General features: G+C 32.7%; 1 protein-coding gene and 1 long non-coding RNA gene across 8 annotated transcripts in view; both read left to right on the forward strand.

Moving 5' to 3' along the window:
• The window catches only part of asic2 (acid sensing ion channel subunit 2), a 666,602-nt gene that overhangs the window by 580,095 nt on the left and 74,087 nt on the right, over positions 1-12,420 (forward strand).
• Positions 8,346-11,712, forward strand: LOC147845804 (uncharacterized). Its single transcript, XR_015481113.1, has 3 exons — positions 8,346-8,807; positions 8,852-10,056; positions 11,504-11,712. It is a non-coding gene; the product is annotated as an uncharacterized LOC147845804 (long non-coding RNA).

The following is a 12,420-nucleotide window of genomic DNA, read 5'->3' on the forward strand; positions in this document are numbered from 1 at the left end:
TGCAGCTTAGGCGATGTGTGTGTGTGCGTGTGTGTGTGCGTGTCTGTGTCTGTGTGTGTTTCTGTGAGTGTGTCTGTAATAAAATGGGCCATGCAGTAGGGTTTGTGGTTTAGAATATATACACTACCAGTCAAAAGTTTGAAAATATGAACAGTTTAAATGTTTTTAAAACATCTTGTGCTCACCAAGGTTGCATTTAACATTTTACTGAACATTTTATACATATTTTTCCACTTTTTAAAATCCATTCATTGAAAACCAAATACATTTTGTGCTTTTTATTCATTGAAGTACTATAAAAGAAACATGAAAAACAAAAATTCTTACAAAAATATAAAGCTGGAAGAAATTTATTTATGAATGATAATTAAAAAAAAAACATATCAATGATAAAATATTTATATAAAACGATCATGACAACGCATCAAACCAGCATATTAGAATTATTTCTGGGTTGTGATACTGGAAACAGCAGTAAGGATGCTGAAAATCTACTCTGAATTTTAAATAATCTCCATTTTACAATATTTTTACATAGAAATTGTGCAATTAAAATTATATTTTACAACATGCATTTTTTGGGAGGCACGATGGCACAGTGGGAAATTATGTCATCTCAGAGCAAAAAGAGGGTTGGTTTGAGCCCCAGCTGAGTCAGTTGACATTTCTGTGTGGAGTTTGCATGTGCTTCCAGGTGCTCCGGTTTCCCCCACAGTCCAAAGACATGTTATATAGGTAAATTGGGAAAGCTAAATTGTGTGTATGTGTGACACACCTTGTAAAAGTTAAGCCTGGTTTATACTTCTGCAATGAGCGATCGCCATGACCCGTGGCGAATGCCATGTGTTTTACGTGCATTTATACTTCTGCATGCTGTTTGTGTTGCTCTGCAATAACACTTTCAAAACGCTAGCTGGCAGTAGGTTTTTGTGCTCCTCTGTGTAGAGTTTCTTTGAGGGTGTTTTTTTTTTTTAAATGCTACCTCAATGTACAAGTAGCTAAAAATTGCTCATTTAGAGGCGGGAAACGGGCAGATGTGAAACAACTTTAAACATAAAGTAAACACAAAACAAAAATTTCTATCTGGAGCTCCTTCACGCAACTCGACACCTATAAACACTCACTCCAACGGGTGCGCGTGGCTCTCATCCACACCCACTCTTGTCAGCGATACCAAGCTGGCCAATCATAGAGCTTGTGCTACTACGTTTTTTGAGATGTGCGTATCAACGTCGGCAATGGCCATGAGATTTTCTTGATGTATAATGGGTGTATAATAGAATAATAAAAACGTAAGTAAAATAATTCAAATAAATCAATAAACATGAATATTCTTAATAAAATTATATAAAATGGACAAATAAGAAAACCTATTAATGATAAAACACTAATATAAAATGATCACAACAAAGCATCCTTACTGCTGTTTTCAATTTTTTCACATAGAAAATGTGCATCAAAAATTTTACAATATTTCAAAATATACATTATTTTATTAATTGTTTTGTCGATTTAAAGTAGTTAAGTATTGATAAATGTTTTTAAAACATTTATCTTAACATTTTCTAATTTTTATTTCAACTGCATTGATAGTTATATCTATAGTTATAGTTGCATTGAAATTATTTAGATTTTTTTTCTTGATGTAAAATAGATATTATAAAATATATAATAATAAAATAATAAAAACTTTACTCAAATATTTCAAATAAATCAGTAAAAATGAATATTCTTAATGAAATAATGTAAAATGTGCAAATAAAAAACTCATTAATGATAAAACAGTAATATAAAATGATCATGACAAAGCATCAAACCAGCATAGAATTATTTCTGGTTTATGATACTGAAAACAGCAGTAAAGATACTGAAATCCACTTTGAATCTCAAATATATAATTTCCACTTTAAAATATTTTTACATAGAAATTGTGCATTTAAATTTCAATAATATTTCAAAATATACATTATTTTATTGTATTGTCGATTTTAAAAAAAATGAAGCATTGGTAAATGTTTTTAAAAACATTATCAGATCTTAACGTTTTTAAACTATACTTTTCGAACTATAGTTGCATTGAATTTACATTCAATGGTTAGCAATGAATATGAATATGATATTAACTAGTATGCAATACATTCACATCTGTATAGTTAATATGTTGTATATTGCTATCATGTTGTTAATATGTTCAATAATTTTGTGGTAAATGTTTTGTGATGCTCCACAGTAACATTTGCCAGAGGAAATGTTTTGATGTCTGTGTTAATTTAATATAATTGAGCTTAGTTCAGAGAAAGTTGAGAAAACATGTTTTCTATAAACAAAGTTAAATTAGCATAATTAGTCATTAATGATGCATTTAGTTAGATGCTTGGATGTAAAGTGTGCCAGTGTAATGGAATTCCTCTGATGTGTAACTGTGCTAAATTTAAATTCAGTAACATCCTCAAATTTCAAATATAAACATAGCAGGACTCAAATCAATACAAAAGCCTGATTCAAAATTCTTTGCTCAATTGTGTTTTGATTTCTCCGTGCCGCTGTATGTAATGATATATAGATGGTCTTACAAACATAGTTAAGGAGGAGACCGCTAAACCTCCCTTCGCTCTCTCTCGTTCTGTCCTTCATGCCTGCTCTTGTGATCAAAGCTGGTTTTTATGCATTCTGCTCAGCATGTGTTGTTTTTTTCACTTTGTAGCTGTGGAAATGCCGGCAGGTTTTGGCACTTGATCACGACGTCTGGAATGAACAGCCCCAATCTGTAATGATATTAAATTTCACGTGGCAAATATTTGAATGATTTCTTTCTTTTCTTAAACTTTAATTAAACCGGCTTGCTTAATTATTGAACTGAATCTAGCTTGGAGTCAATAGTCATTTTTAATCAACAATTGTTTGGTCTTGTGCAAATACAGTGCCCGGCATATACAGTATGAGTACATACTAACAGAGATGACAAAACACTTATTTTGCTTTTACAGTAAAGTGATACTTACTATGGGATGCTATACACAGGGGAGGGATTTAGTGATTTTGGGACCCTAAGCAATTCTAGCCATAGAGCCCATATGTTGCTGTTCATTTATCACTCAATCTTCTTTTTAAAATTTTACATTAATGCAATCTCTACATTTGAAATTATTAGTTTTACACAAAATGAATTTACAACTAAAAATAATAATATATAATATATATATATATATATATATATATATATATATATATATATATATATATATATATATTTTTTTTTTTTTTTTGTATTATTTATTTATTTTTTTATAAATTTTACTGCTGGACTGCTTTATGACGGATATTTAATTGTGTAATATTATTATTACAAAACATTAAATAATTATAATAATATTTTATTTAATTGTATATTAAATAGTATGTAATTATGTAAAATTGTATTTGTTTAACTCTCACCATACAAAATATGATATATAACAATGTTTTATATATATATATAGTTTAGAGGTATAATTTATACTTCTAGATATTTATTGAGGGCCCCCCGATTTCCTGGGGCCCTAAGAAGCTGTTTCCTTCACTTATTAGGTAAATCCACCCCATGGCTATTTGTGTAAAACTACTTCACCAGTTTTTACATAATATTAGTCAGTAGCAAAGACAGAACTGGTGCTAATCTAAGGTCAGGGTCCAAAATTGAGTATAATGGCTCATTCACACTAGCAGCGACTATGTAGCTGCCAGTCACTCCTGTCTGCAGATCTGCATGAGTATATGCAACACAAATACAACCGGCCTCTGAGCAAGCTGAGAGAAGAACATGTGAGCTTTACTGGAGCCCCTACTGGCTGTTGCTCAAGAAAGTCACTCTTTATTTGCATAAAGTTGAAGGATTTTCAACTTTGTCACATCGCTAGACACGCCCACCTGCTTGCCAACAATCGCTGCCATTCGCAAAGATTGAGGTCGTCGGAAGTCACTCATACTCTGCTGAAAAGAACAGCTGATTGCGATTTGCTGCTGCGAGTCGCTTGTACTTTGAATAAGGCTTAAGAATGTAACGTGTGTATTTATATTTATATATGTGTATGGTCATACACCCAAAGCACTTCACAATCATGAGGGGGTTCTCTCTACTCCACCACCAGCATCCACTTGGATGATGCGTGGGCAGCCACAGGACAAAAGCGCCAGTGCGCTCACCACACACCAGTTATTGGTGGAGTAGAAAGACAGTGATAGAGCCAATTCGGTGGATGGGGATGATTGGGAGGTCATAATGGGTAAGGGCGGATGGAGGGAATTTGGCCAGGACACCAGGGTTACATTTTATTTATTTATTTATTTATTTATTTATTTATTTATTCCTCAGTTCAAATTAAAGGTATTGTTTTACTTGTCACACTAATCACCACACACTTATTTTATCGAATACAATCGTTTAATGAAATATTTTTGTAAAAATGTACCAATATGTTGTTTTTGAAACATAAAAAATATATATATATTTTTTTAAAGGTGATAATTTATTTGTCACTAAATGCCACTGCGTTATCAACAAATTGATAGCACTCCGTTTGAAGAGGCAAAGTACAAATCTGTCTCGTCTTCACAGAGGGAAATCATACCGTTGAAGGTCATATTATAAGCACTCTTGTGAATTTTTTATTCTCTTAAAAATGTTCCACAGAGCAATGTATTTTATCACTGTATTTCCTATGATAATTCTCTTTTGGAGAAAGTCTTATTTCTTTTAGTTTGGCTGGAATAAAAACTGTTAAATTTGCTATAACCTGTTTTAAGAAAATGTTAGTTTTTTTTTCTTTCTTTGAATTGGCTACAAAACACAGTGAAATGAACCGCCAACTTATCCAGCATATGTTTTACACAGCAGATGCCTTTCCAGCTGCAATCCAGTACTGGGAAACACTAGTATCTTGCAAAATAATAATAATAATAATAATATTAATTAATTATTTTAATTAATTTAATTAGTAATAATTGTACTATCACTATGTGATGGCAAAATAAATTAGTTATTAGAAATTTGTTTTTTAAATTTATGTCTAAAATGTATTGAAAAATTAAAAATATTCTCTGATTTTGACTTTTACTGTAACACACATATTGATCAGTCAATGAGAGTATAAAGAGGAAACTGAATGAAAGTGTTGTTATTGACTCTCTCTCTCTGTCTCTCTCTTCTGCACATTTCCCATCATCCCCTTATAATGACCTGTCTTTTATCTGTAATATCTAAAGTGCCAGGTGGAAGAGAAAAGACCCAAAGAGACAGACTTCAAAAGCAGTGGCGTGGTTTTGACTTGAGAGAGTTCTTCTCATCTGTCTGCTAAAGGCACGGGCCAAAAGACTGATCCGTCTTTGCTTTATCTTGCTGATTTATCTTAACACACACATGACAAAAAATAAAAATCCAGCATTTTGGATAAAGGATTATTTCACTCTAAAGTGAAAAGGAGCTGTTAAAGAGACCCAAAAGTTAAAATCGTGTTATCGTTCACTGTTCCTACAGTTGTTTTATAGAGTTTCTTCTGTTGAACGCATAAGAAGATTTTTTGCAGAATGTTGGAAATCAGCAGTCATTTACTTCCATAATATTTGTTTTTCCTACTATGGATGTCAACGGTTGATGGTTTCCAATGTTTTTCAATATATATTTCTTTGTGTTCATCTTATGTAAAAATTTACAGAAGTTTAGAACCACTTGAGTGTGAGTAAACGGGTGATGAAATGAAATGTGTGAACTATTCCTTTAATCACTAAAAGTAAATCAGTGAGCATTCAGTATATGTGCTTACCATAGACTGTAAACAATATAGACGTAGTATCCATGACGTCATCCATCCATAGGTGAGGGTGCCCAAAAAAAGGTCAAAGAGGCAGAGCGTCAGGGGAGCTACAGATGCCTGCTAGCATTTTTCTAAGATAGGGTTTTTCTTTGGGAGAAATGCTCAATACTTCATTACCTGCGACTCGTGTGTGTTCTGACCACTTGTGCTTGGTTGTGCACTATATCAATAAAGTGTTTAGTCATTTAAAAACACTAAAAGCTTGTTGTAATACATTGAGCCACAAGCATTGTTCTTATGGCATTTTTCTAGAGGAGGAAAATGTGAATTACTTCCAAATACTTCAAATATAGTCTGTGTTAGTAAATGCAAGGCTATTTATGAAATCCAGGCACTGTATGATAACATTTCAGTTGACTGTTCTAGAGCCTACAGCTAATCAATCTGTCAGATTCTGGAGTGCAATAATGGCAGGGCTTAATTTGTGCCAGAACACCCCGGAACTGGATCCAGCACCTCTAAAATCTGATTTGGCACCTCATTTTCTGATCCTCCTCCTCAACCGCCTTCCATCGGCGTCCGGCGTTCACTTTCATCCGGGACAAATGTCCCTGCTATTCACTTTCATCTGTGACACCCCTCCGCCATCCAACGCGCCGCCATCTCAACCACACCGCCACCCAAAACCATCTTTTGTACCAAGCTGTAAACATATATTAGTTGCAAAATTGGCTAATTTAACATTGCAGTCAGTGAACATCTGGACTTCCTGGAGCCAGCCCCCAAAGGCGAGTTGATGAATTGCAGTTTCAGTTACTTCCTTATTGGCTTCACAAGGGAGAGCAGGGGTTGCCGCTTGGCTCTACATATGGCTCAAAAATAATGTTCAGAATGAGTCTGGTTTAGTCTGTTGTATTAAGTGTTTTTAAGTCATAATAGCAATAGATATTGCATGTATACTGTAAAAATGGTCCTGCAATAAGTCATGATAGATGCTGAAATTATCTGTAAAGTTAATCTGATTCAACTTAAAAACAATGAAGGCAGATTTTATTTATTTATTTATTTATTTATTTATTTATTTATTTATTTATTTATTTATTTATTTATTTATTTATTTATTTATTTATTTATTTATTTATTTATTTATTTATTTGTTTGTTTGTTCGTTTATTTGTTTGTTTATTCACACTACAAATAGACTCGATGTGAGCTGTTTTGCATTACTTATGTTGCTTTTGTTATGTTACTTATGTTACTGCTTTTATGTGATATTAATGATGGTGAATATGGATTTCTTGAGCTCTATTTACACCTAGTAAAATGAAACTTCACAAACAAAAAAATCTAATTTCCTCATCATTAACTTACAATCGAGTGGTTCTACATTTTTATGGGTTTCTTTCTTCCCTTTAACACAAAAATCGTTGGAAAAAAGCAGGCAATGACATCCGTGGTATAGGGACAAAAATACTATGAAAGTCAATGCACATTCTTTAATATATCTTCCTTTGTGTTCAACATAAAAAATTAACACAAGAAGGTTTTAAACAAGTAGAGTGTAAGATGCATTTTATGTCAATTCAATCACAATTGGACCAATGCTAAGTTAAGTTTGTTCCCATTGCTTTTGTTGTGTAAACGCTCATGTGGTCAGATGTGTTCAGACAACCACAAAAAGAGCTAAATATCTAATATCAAGTTAATATAAATACTCGTATTCTTGCTTGGTCTTAATTAACAAGACATATTACATTAAGCCAGTAAAACACAAAAAAAAGGTTTAAAGGTTAAAAAGGTTTAATGAAGAGTTGTTTTTAATTCCAGTCAATGTTCAGAATGTTGACTAGACTTAAAAAAAAAAAAAAAAACATGCATTTGACCCAGAATTATAATGTCACATCTGAGCCAAAAAAAAGATATCAGTTAAGGCAATATTTAGAATTAAATTAGATTGAATTTGAATTAAGTTATTCAAAAAAAAAAAAAAAAAAAAACATCTGCCACAATTTGCTAAATAATAAATAGTTGAAGCTGCTAAATATTTATGCATAATATTGTAAGAAATAAAATGCATTTCTGTTGCTCTCTGTGATTTAGAATTATCATTTTGGCAGCCTCTAAATTGGGTCATGTTACCAACATTGCCTTAGCAGTAGAAGTAAACATGCTGTGGCGTTTATTCCTAAATATTCATTAACACATGAGTAAACCTACAATGCATGTGTAGGGTTCATTAGAGAGAGTTTGTCTTCTTTAGCTCTGTGTTGATGCACTGAATGAACAAAGCAAGCTGTTTGATAAAATAACATCAATATTAATAGCATTGAAGTACAAGAGTGGGGTTTATCTGTCAGTTTGATGTGCATGGAAGTAGTTAATGAAACAGACCCTACTTGTTTTTTTAGATCATTTGTAATGTACAAATAATTATATAATACATGAAAAAAAGAGTAATTAAGGCCAGTTCTTGATGATTGTAATAAAATATTCCAACCAAATTTTGAATCAACAGTCTAAAAATGGGATGAATAGACTATTTCTATTTTTTTTTTTATAATTTCAAGGTCAAAATTATTAGCCCCTTTAAGCTATTTTTTTTCCGATAGTCTACAGAACAAACCATCGATATACAATAACTTGCCTAATTACCTTAACTTGCTTAGTTAACCTAATTATTCTATTCAAGCCCTTAAATGTCACTTTAAGCTGTGTAGAAGTGTCTTGAAAAATATCTATTAAAAAAAAATTGGTGCTGTCATCATGGCAAAGATAAAATAAATCAGTGATTAGAAATGAGTTATGTAAACTATTATGTTTAGAAATATGTTGAAAATATTTGCTCTCCCCTAAACAGAAATTGAAAAAAAAAAAAAAAAAACAGGGCTAATAATTCAGGGGGGCTAAAATTATGCATTTCTAAGGCTTTTATGTTTACATTAAATAGAACATTCTAAAACAAATCACTCAGTATAGTTAATAGTTAAGCAATAAAAAAAATGATTATAAAAAAACTAGGTGTTTATTTAACAATCAACATTTTAGGATAAAAAAATAATAAGTATCTTTAACAATCAACATTTTAAAATATGTTGTAAAAATATAAATAAATGAAGAGAGAGAACCCAGTCCAGGAGACTCGGAACAAGCCAAAGAATTCCTTTCAGAAGAGTCTACTGGAGTCTCTTACAGGTCTGCAGTCTGCAAGTTTTATCACAAGTCTAAAAGCAAGTCTAAAATAAATCTGTTTTTAGATGGAGGGAGTGGCTAGGTGGAGATGGCTAAACCAAGCAGGCAAATTAAGTGGTAGATGAAGAAACTTGTGAAACCACTGACCACACAAATTTATCAACAAAAGAGTTAATTTGACTTGACAGTATCACTCGAAAACAAAGGCACCATCGGTAAGACCCTGCCCATAGCATTTGCATCACTTTGGCTCAGCCCTTGCTCAGGAAGCAAAAGGTTTAATGTCCCTCACAGCTGGGCTGTTACAGTTTCGAATTAAATGATGTAATTAAAAAACAAAGAATTTAATATTTCAGTTATATGTAGATTATTGTTCATTTGAAATTAGATTATATAAATGTATATTTCCACAAATAAAACAATAATAAATGATAATAAGCAGTATCTTTAACATCAGTATATAAAGCATTATTTTAAATTATCATTATGTACAAACAAACAAGTTAAAACATTAAACACATTTAAAACATTACACATTTAAAACATTATTGATAATATAGTGTACATTTACACCGCCAACAAACAGTGAGCCCACCAAAAAGTCACCATGCTCATGTTGACCTAGCACTGAACAATACTCATTTGATCATTAAAGGATTTTTTGTGGGAAATCGCACAAAAAAGAACTGTTTTCAATACCAAAATATTCCAATACCAAAATGCAATGATGATTAAACCGTAGAGCATGATGAAATAAATGAGAAGAGCCAGAAATTGAACATGAGCCGTCTCTAAACTCAGATTTATGGCTGGAAAACACTGAGATTATTTTAACTACTAGAGTTTCCTTGTTGGGCTGGGCATTTATACACAGCAGGGATAATACATTATTATAAAGTGTATGCTTAACATCAGGGGATGCTGAACATTTTATTCACAATCTGTAGGCAGTCTCATCTTGTAAACAGTAAAATATTGCAGTTCTACTAGAGTGATAATTGTTTCATGGGCGAATATTTAATTTTAGTAGGTTTTTACGAAACACATGCTCATAGTGTACAATTCCACAAATCAACATGTATTTAGTAGGGTTGGGCATCTAAGCTATAATGCCGATCTGATACGCATCTCGATACAAAGAATACGATCCGATATATTAGCGATACATTTGTGACATATTGCGATGCAACACGATACGATTCACACCCATATCACGATACGATGCGATATTTCAGCACTAACTAATTAGATCAAGTTTATGAGATTATGTGAAAGAGGATGCTGTGCCATTGAATGAGTTTGATTATTTATAAACCAAGCAAAACCAAGACTTTTTTTTACAAACTGGCTCTTCTCTCAGAGCCAGAGTGTCAGTTTACAGTAGAGGGCCATTTTAGAACATATAGCACATATTATTTAAGTATTTTCAAGATAAACAGAATGTATAAGTGCAATATATATTAAAAAAATATGTATATATTTGCACTCTTTCAACATAAATAAATTTAGCATTGCACAACAAGAATTGTGATTTAACTTTTTAACTATGAAAACAAGTTTTACAAAGATATTTTGCCACTGATTATTCAAAACTTAAGGTTGTGAACTAGCAGTGTTATGCTGCTTTGAAACATCACTGTCACTGTAAACAACAGGCTAATAAAAATATAACAAACCAGCAATCTTCTTGCTGTGAGGTGGTCAAACTACCCACTGTGCCACTGTGACACCCATTATTTTTATCATTATTATTATTAATATTATTATTATCATTATTAAATAAAAATTAACAGGAGGAGGTGTTTAAAACCTTCGTTCTCCGTGACACTAGGCTGAATATCTTTGCAGATGAACAATGCAATAGCATTCGTTATTGGCGTAGAGCGAGCAGAACTGTTGCGCATGGAAAAAAAAAACTTGCAATACTTTACTCACCACTTTTGGAGCTGGTTGAAGCAGTGCGAAAGCCGGGGATGCAGAAACACTGGAAGATGCTTTCACAACAACACCGTGGCGCCGCTTCAAGTGAGATATCAGATTAGTCATACTGCCCGCGTATTTTACAGATGCGCGGCACATTTTGCAAATTGCATCTGTCCTGTCATGTCGTCCATCCTTAAATCCATAATGTTGCCATACTTTAGATTTAAAACTCAGTGGGGAATAAAATGTTTGTTTTGCTTCTCGCGCTTTCTGAGGGCGCTCCACTAGCTTCATCCGCACACCTGATACACTGAGTTGTAGTGTGTGCACATCCGCAAATCCGTTGCTAAGGCTTACTTTATGTAGGTCGATTAAATTATGCGTCAAAAACAGGTTGACAACACTTGTTAATAAATGAAAAATACATTCTATATTAAAAATATAAGCTGTATCTCGGAAAAATCGATGCATCTCGCAAAAACCGATGCATCTCGATTTGCTTCCAAAATTTCATTCATCCTCTGCTGCTCAACCGATGCACTCGCATCGTGCACGCGCATGACCGCGTATCGATACATATCGATGAATCTTCCCATCCCTAGTATTTAGTGGCTAAAATAATGTTATTGTTTAAAACAACACTGCTGGTAAAAGAACATTATACCAAGAATCAGATGAGAATGAAGCTGCCGTTCAACATAATTCCTAATTCTTTGCGGCAATAAATTCCTAAAAATTCCTTTTTAAAAAAGACAAATTTGTAATTATGATTTCAGAACTAGATAGAAGACTGTGCTAGTCAATGTAGTTTGTGAGCTGAATTTGAGAGCTTGTGCTGCAGACTGATTCACAAACAAATCATTGATGCTGAGGAAAGTCTGATTCATGCAATTTGGACACAATTTGGTAGAGAACGAAAAAATTGCGAAGATGCCTCTCATTTTTGGTCAGAATCTGTGGGCTTTGAATGCTAGTTTGACATGTCCTCAGATTGCTGATTTATGCCCAGTGCGATCTATTTCACCTCATTCTGCCAGTTGCTTGTAGTTTTCAGGCAGTTTTTTGAGAACTGTCAAATTCAGTGTCATTGAAAATATAGAAAAAACTGGGAGATTTCTGCAAAAACTGAAATGGGTACATTTTGCTGCACTTTTAGGGAAGATCCACAGGAAATTTTTTGTTTGCTTTTGTTTTCCGTTTTTTGTTTTGTTTTGTTTTGTTTTCAATCATTTTCAGAAGTATCTGGCACACATCCGCAGTGCATTGTTAACATGCATTAGCCTTCACATATTTGATGAATGTACGATAAACATGTAAAAGCACTGGCTTTTATTTTCATTATGCTGCTTGATGAAGAACATTATTTTAGAAATGAGAAGTATAAATGATCCTAATAAATAATATTGGCCAAATAAAATAAATACAGTAAAAGTAAAATATTAGAATAAAAAAAAGAAATTAAATTAAATATTCAAGGCTGTTAAATGGTTTTCGAATAATGTGCATAAACAAAGAACAC

This window comes from Danio rerio, chromosome 3 (genome assembly GCF_052040795.2).
Source record: "Danio rerio strain M-AB ecotype USA chromosome 3, GRCz13ab, whole genome shotgun sequence".
NCBI classification, from domain to species: Eukaryota; Metazoa; Chordata; class Actinopteri; order Cypriniformes; family Danionidae; genus Danio; species Danio rerio.